At 43.4% G+C, this 11,094-nt stretch overlaps 1 long non-coding RNA gene across 1 annotated transcript in view; it reads right to left on the bottom strand.

Moving 5' to 3' along the window:
* Positions 1 to 10,331, bottom strand: part of LOC140258487 (uncharacterized) — a 47,514-nt gene extending 37,183 nt beyond the window's left edge. The window contains exon 1 of the long non-coding RNA XR_011905262.1: positions 10,267 to 10,331. This is a non-coding gene — a long non-coding RNA (uncharacterized lncRNA). The remainder of the gene's footprint in view (positions 1 to 10,266) is intronic.
* Positions 10,332 to 11,094: the final 763 nt, after the last annotated feature.

Here is an 11,094-nt window from a genome sequence, read left to right on the forward strand (position 1 = left end):
CAGGAATGCAATTTCCAGAAGAACACCACTGAAAACAAAACAATCTAAAGGAAAATGCATCAGGTATTGGACTGTTTGAAGGAAAACAGCAAACTAGCTGCCAGCATTGCTCCATACCTCCTCCATTTTGATACAGCAAGCAGCCGCAGGGAAATAGAAGTTAGAACTTAATATCCAAGGTCGTTAGCGTTCTCAATAACAGATTATCCTTGAAATCACGTTAAAGAAGAACATTGTTTCAAATATAAAATTAGAATAAGCCAAAATTAGCCCATAAACTTGAAATTAAAGAAAAAAAAAACTTCTATGCATTGCTAACGTTTGTTAAAAAGAGCAAAAACTGGAAGGGGTTTAATGCTTAATGTGAATTAACTCAGCCATGTATATTACACAGCCAAAGCCATAGAAATGGCCGTCTAAATTGATCCTGGAACTGGTAGGCCTGGAGCAGATTTGCAAATGATAATGCATATATTAATAGATACTTGCACTAATTTCACTAATGACTAATTTTAATGAGAAATTTGGCTTTCTAGATGAACAGAAATATTCCATCACTCGTACATGTGCAATGAATGCCACATCCCAAAGTGCACCAGCCTCTGCCCTGCAGCCCCTGCCCAGCACTGTATGCATGACCACCACCTGCACAGTGCTGGCCTGCAGGGCTGGTGAGTCTCACACAGTGCTGCTGGATTCCAGAAAATGGATCCCCTTCAGCTTCAGGAATAGATAGCTAACAGCTTCTGATTGAGGAGGTGCTGGGGAAGGAAACGCATACTAAATTAGCTAACAGACAGAACACCAATCCTTCAAATAGCTGCAAAAAGCAGAACCCCAATAGGCAAAGCAGAAGCTTGTGCAGCAGTAGTGAATGCTCCTTGCACAGTGCTGTGGTACTGCAGGCAGCAGAACTACAACTGCACAGGGGAAAAGCACCTTGAGCAGTGTGCTGCAGCTAGGTCTAGTCAGTGACAGGGCAAAGAAGGGCATCGGCTGTGACAGAGAGAGGCTCCTCAGCCCTCATCTCTGTCAGCTGAGGCTCTGCGCAGTCCCACAAGTGACACAAGGAAAAGCCTGATAAACCCTGGGTTCCAAGGCCCATGGAAAAGCTTCCAGAAAAAAAAACAGCCTTGGGCAGAATGGTGATCCTGTATGCAATCTCTTGATTCCTACAAGGTGTTGTTAAAAACTTCTATAAATCAAATTGCTACTTCCTGTCCATCAGATCAACTTCTCTGGTTACCGCATGACCACACAGATACCCTGCCTGATGTTCTGTACCACTTCAGTTTGGTCTTCCACCACCTCAGATTCAGTATGGCCCCTGCATCTCAAAGAATGGAGAAATTCCTTCAGCTGTAGCATTACCTGTAGGGTCTTCAAGCTTGTTTTCTCTAAGTTTCATTTATCTTGCTACTAAAGCAGTTTTACAGTGCACACATGCAGAGACTCATTATCTCTGTTTCTGCCTTCAAAAGACTCTGGGAATTCCTTGGACCCATTCAAAACCTCTTCCACTTTCAAGTGCCATCAAACATCATTCCCTAACAGTAATGTGAATATCCAGACACAGTTTGCATCTGATCTTTGTGGCCACAAAGTTGTTGCTTTTCTTCCCTCATTCATTAAATATATGGGCTTTTTTGGTTTGTTTTAAATCCCTGCTTTCACATTTCCTTATAACTAGAATGCTTTTGTGAGCAGCATAATTTTATTCCTATTTGCCTGGTTGTGTCTTTTGGGGCATTCAATAAATCCTCCTTGAAAACTTCCAGCTTTTATCACATTAGTGTGACCAGTCAACAATGCTGACAACTGCAGCAAGCTTTGAAGAAAAACACAACAACAGGCAAAGACTCAGAATAATTTGGGCTGGAAGGGACCAAGGAAGGCCATTCAACTCAACCTTCCACTCAGAGTGGTCAATGAGAACCCTGCACACTTGTGCCCAAGAAGTGCCCAATTCCATGTGCACTGAGCAGGGGTTCGGATTCCAAAAATCAAGGCAACATCAGTGAGAAGCTCCTCTTGTCCTTCATAATTAATGCAATATTTCTCTCTCCACTTCACTGGAAAGCTCTTAACCTCCAGTCCACCAGCAAGCATCACTAACTAGACAAATAGCCTGCCTTAAATTGCCACACAGCAAGCTTTTCTCCTTGTGCTTTGCAGATACCTTCTCAACATCAGTATTAGGCATAATCCTACAAACCAGCAGAACATTTGGTCTTGACAGCTGTGCCATCTTGTGTCATATATTGCCCTGAAACACTTTCAGTTTTACGAAAAAGTCAGAAGAAGTCTTGACAGGCTTCATATATTGACCTATTGACACATATGTATTTTCTCTTGTGGTCTTGCTTTCCACCTTCTCTGTGAAATAAATCATTAACTAGATCTCCTTTGATGGGCAAAGTGGTAAGCTTTCCTTATGCCAACAACTTATACCCAGCATGATAAAAGCTTTGTGCAAATGGGACACAGGAAGATGTAGAGGGTTGTTGTATTGGTTGTTAATATACAGATGGTAGCAAAGATGGTAACAAACGTACAGAAGTAATAAGCAAAGGGAAACTCACCAGTGGTGGTGCCTTGGCTGAAGAAGCTGGGGCAGTCCTCAATGGAGAGCAATCTCCAAGAGATGCTGCCTCAGTGGGAGTCAGCCCTTAAATGAGGTCTCAGAGGAGGTGGAGTCGAGCTCCACCCCTTCCTGGAGCACAGCTACATCACTCTCACCTGTGCTCCCACAGCTGACCCCACACTTGCCTCAGCTGATTAATCAGAGGTTCAGGCTGTGATTACCAATCTCCCATACAGTTGTCTTGAGGACATACAGAGCAGATTACATGCACAAGCAGAATTACAATTCCCCTCTGTGAGTCTTCATGAGTTCTGGGTTCTCCTGGATCCCAGGGAAAGTACCCTGTTGCACTTGGAAGCTTCCCACCCTTCCCACCAGAAAACAGATCATGATCCAATAGGAATCAAATAATGGCCCGGGTTGGAAGGGACCTCAAGGATCATGAATCTCCAACCCCCTTGCCAGCCTCCCCATTTACTAGACGAGGTTGCCCAGGGCCCAATCCAATCTGGTCCTGAACACCTCCAGGGACAGGGCATCCACAACCACTCTGGGCAAGGAGAAGGAGGCTCATACTTTGTTCACAGTCACTGGATGGCATCCCCAGATAGGAGACACATTCCTAGACACTCGAGAATTTAGTAAAGGTCATAGAAAATAGCAAGAACAAAGGTGAAGTATTTGAGCTAAAATACCTTTGGAATAAAACATTCTAATTCTTTACAAGAGATGCCATGGCACCAACTCTGAGCAAATGGTTGAATATAACAGGATTTTGGAAATGCGAATTAAAGAAGTTGAAGAGGACACCAGAAGATACCAACATAAGCTGAGACGTTCCCTACCTACTTGATCAATAACTTGAAAATAATACAAAGACAACTGGCAATAGATCATCAGCAGATTTTTCCCTTAGCATCACGAAAGAAGTTCAATCATAGATACAATACCTTTCAAGACACTAATGCAAGCAATTTCTAAAAAGATAAAAGATATTCCTAACAAACAGCTGGCAGAGGGAATATTGAAAACTGGAAAGGAAAACAAACACACACTAGATGCAAGTTCACACATGAGAAAGCTCAAGTCTACTGGTTCCTGCTGCTGTATAGCAGAGAGGGGGAGATTAAGGTGGGGGTTACTCTTGATGTGAATAGTACCAGAGTCAAAGGAACGTAACATTGAAGAGTTCTGGGTAGCACTGGGAGCATTGGGTAAAGAATACCACAGACTGCAGCCTGATACAGTTAGAATCAGAACCTATAAACAATGGAAATGTACATAAAAATAGCTACAACAAACAATGAATGAGATCAGAAGAGATGCTACTGCTGGAAGATCTGACAGTATCAAGCAGATGCCAAAACTCCTCCTCAAATAATCTATAACAGGAAACCAAGCAGGGTGCAGGTAGCCCTGGAGAGGCTCTAGCAGATTTTTGTTCAATGAATTCTGTTACCCAGATGTTCCTTTGTAGTTCTCAAAAACCTTTAAGGCTCCTGGTCAGTAAAGTTTGGAAAAGATTCAAACTTCAGCTGTGCAGTGTCAGCATATATTCCTCTCCCTGCTAACTAAAGCACAGCGTTAGCAAAAAAAGCAGTTCTGTAAAACAAGGCCATGAAATTCTACTTTCATTCTCTCTGTATGATTTCCTGATCAAGCAATTAATCCTTCCCTGGAACCTTATCCTGATAAGTGTCCCTCACTCATGCCAATGGGGCTTCCCCAGCTGCCTGGGGGCTGACTCTATTCAACACTGAAGAGCTAAGGCTTGAATCTGCGTGAAATGAACTGATACTTTCAAGTGAGACATACCCCCAAGAAAGTGGGGACAAGGAGCGAAGGATTACTGAGAAGCAGCAGTGAATTCTGGAAAGACCTTAACACAGACTTGTCCTTATAGCTGTCTGACTCAGTGGGATATAACAGTTGCACCAAGGTCCCAATGGTTGGCTCACTTCATTTAAACTGAGGTGAAAGGCAGAACCTGAGATCTTGGTACTTCCTTGCTCAGGGGACAGTGGTAGCATCTGTGCCACAGAAAAATTTGATTTAAAAATCAAATATCTCTAAAACTGCACATTACTGCCAAGTAATGTTTAACAGCACCTTGTCATTGCTGCTCCAAGCCCTTTGATTGAGGATTTACATATGCATTTACCTTACCAAATGCTGTCCTTCATTACACATACAGTTTCCACTCGCTTCCCTGGAAGTGAAATATGTGTATCATAGCTGTTGCTTCACAGCTAACAGCGAGTGGCTTAGCTCCCGTCACAAGTAGTCAAACTGCATTGCATCACCCCAGTACTCTCTAGAAGGATGGCAGGACCATATTCCCCATACCAGGGGTGACACAAGCACGTAAGTAACATCCCATTCCAGTATAAAGTAAGGAGTATCTGTCAGGCTACATAGCAGTGAATCTTCACAGGTGTTCACGCATGCATAGCAAGAAGCAAACAACCAGTTAGCAGTGATGCACTGCCTGCCTCGTGAAATCACAAGTCCCAGTAGCCTACAGAACGTGCACCCAAGCACAGGCAGAAGTAATGCTGTCTGAGAGGGGAAAAAGCTACAGGAAGTTGCATAATATGATGGAAAGAAAAGCACTGCAGTGTCTGGAGACCCAAAGCACATTCTTTCTCCTTTCCCACACATCTTTTCATTAAAATACCCACGTATCACAAGTCTTTCCAACAGATGTGTAGGAAGAGTCTTCTCGATGTTTTTACCATATCTCTAGTCTTAATCTATTTTCACCTTAGAGATGTAAAATAAAGCACTTACCAGCATATAGTTATCTCACTATTGCAGTACCTCGTGAACAAATCAACGTAATGTTCAGATGCATTTTGCTGCTTGTGTTGCAACTGGTTAACAGAAAGCTTTTGGAAGAGGCAAAAGCGTATCCTTAAGTATGTACAACACGGGGAGATTCAGCAGAACTGGAAGAACAGATCAGACATGCAAGAATAGAGCCAAGTATCTGATGCATGAGATTCATATTGTATCTATTATTCCCAACTTCCTTTGCCTATGTCTAATAAGAGAGGAATACATTCAAACAAGCATTCAAAGTCTATGTGCATTAGTGCCTTATTTAGTATTCTTATAAACTGGTGTAGCCCCCCTTACATTGCAAATCTTCACAATTAGTAGCTTGCAGATGGAGACAAGAATTCAGTCTACCAGTGTGCAAGTGTGCTGCTGCTGCGGCTGAAATTTCAGGTTCCACGTGTTATGACAACTCAAACTGCTGTGAACTGGTCAACTGTAGAGCTGGAGCAAAGACAAATTAAAGTGCACTAATTTCTGGATCTCCCATTGCACACAGCAAGTACAGCAGGCCAAGAGGTTAGCATGGTTTGGAGAGCCAGGAGTGCAACAAACAGAATTTCAACCGTCTTCACAAGAAGCACCGGTCAGCTGGGGTTTAGAGTTAATTTGGTTTCCACCCATTAAAATTATATGTTCCAAACATAAAAGTCATAAAAGGCCTATAAAAGTGAGAGCACTTGCACACTGAATAACTTTGGAAATTGGGTTGGCTGGCGGGTGAGTTGCAGCAGGCACAAGGGCAGCACAGGCAGCCATCCTCCAGCAGAACAGGGTGCACAAACTCCCCAGCATCCAGCCCTCCATAAAAAAACAACCATTTCACATTAGTTGAGCCAAACAGCAGCAAGACAGGACACAAAACAGCACAGAAAAACAGGGTGCTCACTCTTCTTCCCCAAGTAACGCCCCATAATCCAAGAAGTTCAGCTATGGATTTACACAAGCTGGTACGCTAACAGCCAAGTTCTTAAAGAACAGGCTGCCAGAGCACACCAAGGACTGTGTCTTCAAGTGATGTAAATCTGCTCGGCTTCACTGAGCTGCAGTAATTTACACCAGCCGAGGGATGGACCAAAGGCATTTATTAAGGCTGCAGTGTATTTAAGAACAAGCACAGATCAATAGTCCAACAAATATTCATTTCACATAACTCCTTTTCAGAAGAGAAGTCAGATGGAGCCTTAAACATTTTTTTTCCTGAAATTTCAAGCAGAGATCAGTGAAATATAGTGGTTAACCCCTCTGAGACATCACTGGTGGTGAAGGACAGGCAAGAGGTGGTAGCATACAGAAGCAGTGGTTCTGGCTCACGAAAGGCATGGGCTCAGGGAAGCTTGCTATGCCAGCAATGAAAGACCAGGAGGAACAAAGGCAGTAACTTGGTGCCTTGGGCCCAAAGTTAGCCAGGCTGAACTTGGTCATCCTAGAAAATCAGTACCTTTTCCTGGTTACCTTTCATCTCAGTGTACATTACTTCAGTGAGCTTTGTACCAGAACTGCTCTCTGCCTAGTTATAACTAAGAGATACAAGCAACATCACCAGGAAAATTATCCTCATGAGATTTCTAACTTAATTATGCAAACCCAAGACAAGGTTAAGATTTTAATGAAATTTCTGAGAGTATTGACATTTTTCAAATACAACATAACTAAACCTGGCTTCAGCAGGGAACACAGCGGGTACCAGGGAGACGGCACACAGCCTACAACCGAGCAGCCATCCCAGACCTTGGGACAACTTGCATCAGTAATCAGTCTCATCATAATGACACAAGAAATTGCATAACCAAAGCACCTGCCTCAGTGAAACACAAAGAAAAGGAGCATTGCATGTCAGATGCTAACATTTAGGGCTGGCAGTGGTGGTGATTTCTTGATGCTACAGTACAAGTGTAAGCATCAGGCTGTACTCCAAAACATGGAATATTATGTGTCTCAAAGGCTGGTTTTAAATAAATATCAGCACCAGATCACTCTGCTTTGTTGTGTATCGGTCTGTTCTTCCCATCCCTTTTGGTGCTGGCAGCTCTCCTTCGAGCTCATAGCGGTGGAAAAAAAAGCCAGAGGGCTTTAAATTTTTAAGTCGGTGTTTTGAAAATACTGCTGTATGTATTAGGCTTCTCCTGTTTTAAAGGCCCTTTCCTGGAGAGTCTTCCAACAGGAATATCATTTACATCAGCAAGGCTTTTTGGCAGTTTTTCTTTTTTTTCCCCCCTTTTTATAACCACGTTGCAGTGAGACATCACTTTAGGCAGCCAGCACTGCAATAAAACTGACAACAGGTTTATTTTCCTGCTCCTCATGGGACCGATAGGAATTTTCAAAAAGAAAGCAGGAGGGAAGTAACAGCAACAACATGTGCCTATGATCTGCTTTGTCCCAGCATCCCAATTCTGCTCTTTCCACAGCGAGCCTCATTTAAAGATCCAACGCCTTTCTTATATTTCATTAGATACTTTATTCATTCGGATTACTCTGCAGGGACACCACATTAGAACTGAAGGATTAGGAGGTCCTAGTGACTTTAATATTGGATTTTACCTTTCAGGTTTAACTGTCCACTGTTCTCACCAACCCATCCAAATCCCTGTGAAGCACCAGTGCCCCAGGGCTCCTCCGCCAAAGGGAATCCCCACAAAAGCACTGAACAGTTCATGAAAACAAAACCAAAGAGTTCTTCCAGGTCATCCCTGAAGAGACTTTCATCCTAGAAGGAAGAAATCACTGAAACTTCCCCTAGCATTGTGCCTGAAGCTACACAGTCCTACAATACCTCTATCTCTGACCCAGCACAGGACAGTGATTCCATAAGCAAAGGCTTTTTTTTGCACTCAAGTGCCGGTGAATCATTTTCTGACCGCAAAAAGACTGCCATCATTCCCTCACCATCAAAGAAATGACTGAAACCCTCCTGAGCACACAGTGATGGTCTGGATTTCCACTCAACCCTATTTCATCCTCTAACTGACATTACGAGCATGATCCCCAGAGACCAGAAGATGAGCTGACAGCCCAGGGAAATCTTCTGGCCATGAATGGGTTTTTGCTTCCATACTCTCTGAATCGGGGGCCACAGCTCCCAAATCAGCCGGCTTTGGTGCACATCAGAACACTTGCAACAAACATGCTGATAGATTAGAAATTGCATCATGATTTGGTGGGCTTGGTCCCAGCAGTCTAAGATGTAATTATATCTTAGAAAGGAAATTAATTCATCCTTACTACCTAGCAGCTACAACTCCCAAACACTCATGAACTCTGCAGCACACTGGAGGGTGGCTGGAGTATACACCCATACTTATTTAGAAACAAATACTACTTCGTTAGAAGGAAAAACTCGCAGGTTGGCTCGGGCCTGAAAGAGTCGTTCTCAGGCAATTGCACGCATTCCGGCTGCAAACAGACGCTGTGCCCAGGTGGTGGCGCCTGCAAATCACAGATCCCTTCCCCGTAATCACTCGGTAATTCATTTCAGGTGGGCTGCACGTTGTTGAGCTTTATGGTTTATCGCAGAGGAAAATAGAAGTCTCATTGTATCGCAGTCCCTCAACTACCACCCGCCCCAGCGCTGCACCCCCTGCCTTCCTTCCCCCACAATCCACTGACTGTATCGTGGTGCTGTGTTAAATTAGCTCTTACAGTCCCTTCTTTAAGGGGAGAAATGGTACCAGAATAAGATATAAGAAAATACTTAGATTTTAGACTAAAGATTCTGCATCCCATGGGAAATACATAATTCAAGATATCTTTAAATATGTTTGTGATGTGCTGAAAAGCTGAACTAGAACAAAAACAATATCAAAAAACACACTAAGAAACCAGATCTAAGAATCGTAATCTTTGATGGAAACCAGGCAGGCAGGTGTGAATGTGTCTGTGAGGAGGCTGGATGCAGCATTAGGATCTGGTCAGTGACAGCCTCACAGCCAAAATGAAGCTCTGAAACTCTGTTCAGCACAGGCCAAAGTGAATACTTGCTATACAGGATAGCTCATGCTCGCATGGGGTGGAGGTTGAAATTAAAGCTTTTGAGAATATTAGACTATGTAAGGAGACAAGATTAATTAATTTCAAGTGAATCACAAATGGTTCAGGGATTCAGAGTCTGCACATAAAGTATAAAGCTTCAGAATCAGTGTCTGAAAACCAGCACAGAAAACATGTCTGGATGCTCATCTTGGGTTAGTCTTTTCAGGAACAGAGAAACTGCTTCACACAGGCTGGGATAGAAGAACTGCAATCACGCAACAAAAGGGAGAAAACCTGTTTCCCAGAACGAAAACGTTTTATTTGAGTTGTGTGATCTTTGCTAATAGAGGTTTGGATTTAACATACCTTTTCCTTTAAACCTATGTGTTTGGATTCCTAAATGTTAATTCTGACCTTTGTCTACTAAGTACATCTAATGTTCCTCAGACACAGTCACCTGTAACAACTACCCATTCCTTCTAGTCCTCTGTGTTCATTGTCCTTCTATGAGACTCCCAGAAGAGGAAAAAAACATTGAGTCACAGAGAAATGAAAAACTAGTCTCAGACTTGAGAGAAATCTCACATTTTTTAGGTTGTTCCTTACACAAAAACAAAGAACTCCACCCCAACAACAAACAACAACAACTCACAACCAACTGAGAAGTAAAACACCCCAAAGCCAAACTTCATGAGCTTTTTTGCAGGAAGGATTTTCCTAGCAGATTTCATGATCACCATCAGCAGGCCAACAAATGTACAGTTAGCAGAGTGACATGGTTAGGATGGTATTTTACAGGTTGTGTAATTAGAAAGATTATTGCAGTAAAAAGAGTTAATCAAAGATAAATGAAATATAAATGAAATGCTCACCGCTATCCGAAGCTTGCAGTAGAAAACTCCAAAGAGAGAGATCTCCAAAAAAGATCCTTCCCCAGTGGCAGCCAGCACTAAAATGGGGTCTAGGAGAGCTGCAGCCAGGCTCTATGCCTTCTGGTCACACAGCTGAATTGCCTTCACCTGTGCGGCCAGGGCTGACCCAGTGCTCACCTCAGGTGATCAATCAGTGGTTCAGGACGTGTCTCAACAGTTCCCATAGAAGGCCCACAGAAGTATCTCCTCATCTAAGCCTTGTTCATAAGGAAAATGACTTGGCTGGATTGAGAAATCACTCGATCCCCTGAAGCTCAAACATCCCCAGCTTCCCCTCCAACATCAACATAGGTAAAAAGTAACTCCTGGCAATACTGAACCTCAACATTTTGTTCACTGCTGTGTGTGACCAAGGCAGTTGGGCAGTTTGGTGCCACTCCTCCCCTGTACCTCCTAACAGCCTGCTCTCCAGGGGATGCTCTAATGGCTGGACTCTTGCTTGCAGTGTGTTCCTTGCCTTTCTCTGGCTGTGAGACCTTGTTGGCAGCTCAAGCTAAGCAGGATCACTGCTGCTTGCCCAGCTCTGTGCACTCAGCACAGCTGTGCACCTGCCCCTGCTGCATGGGGCCATGCTGCACGGGAAGGGCACCGTGCTGCTACAGCTGCGCCTGGTGTTTGTATTACAATACTGCAAACACTTAGCTATGAGTTATAGCTCCTCTGAGGCCAGCTGACTGCAGGTATCATGCATAAAGTGAAGCAAATTCACACATTCTTGTCCTCAGATGATTTCCAGTCTGAATTCTAAAGGATCTCATTCCTCTCTTT

The sequence above is a fragment of the Excalfactoria chinensis genome, chromosome 14 (genome assembly GCF_039878825.1).
Source record: "Excalfactoria chinensis isolate bCotChi1 chromosome 14, bCotChi1.hap2, whole genome shotgun sequence".
Lineage (NCBI taxonomy): Eukaryota > Metazoa > Chordata > Aves > Galliformes > Phasianidae > Excalfactoria > Excalfactoria chinensis.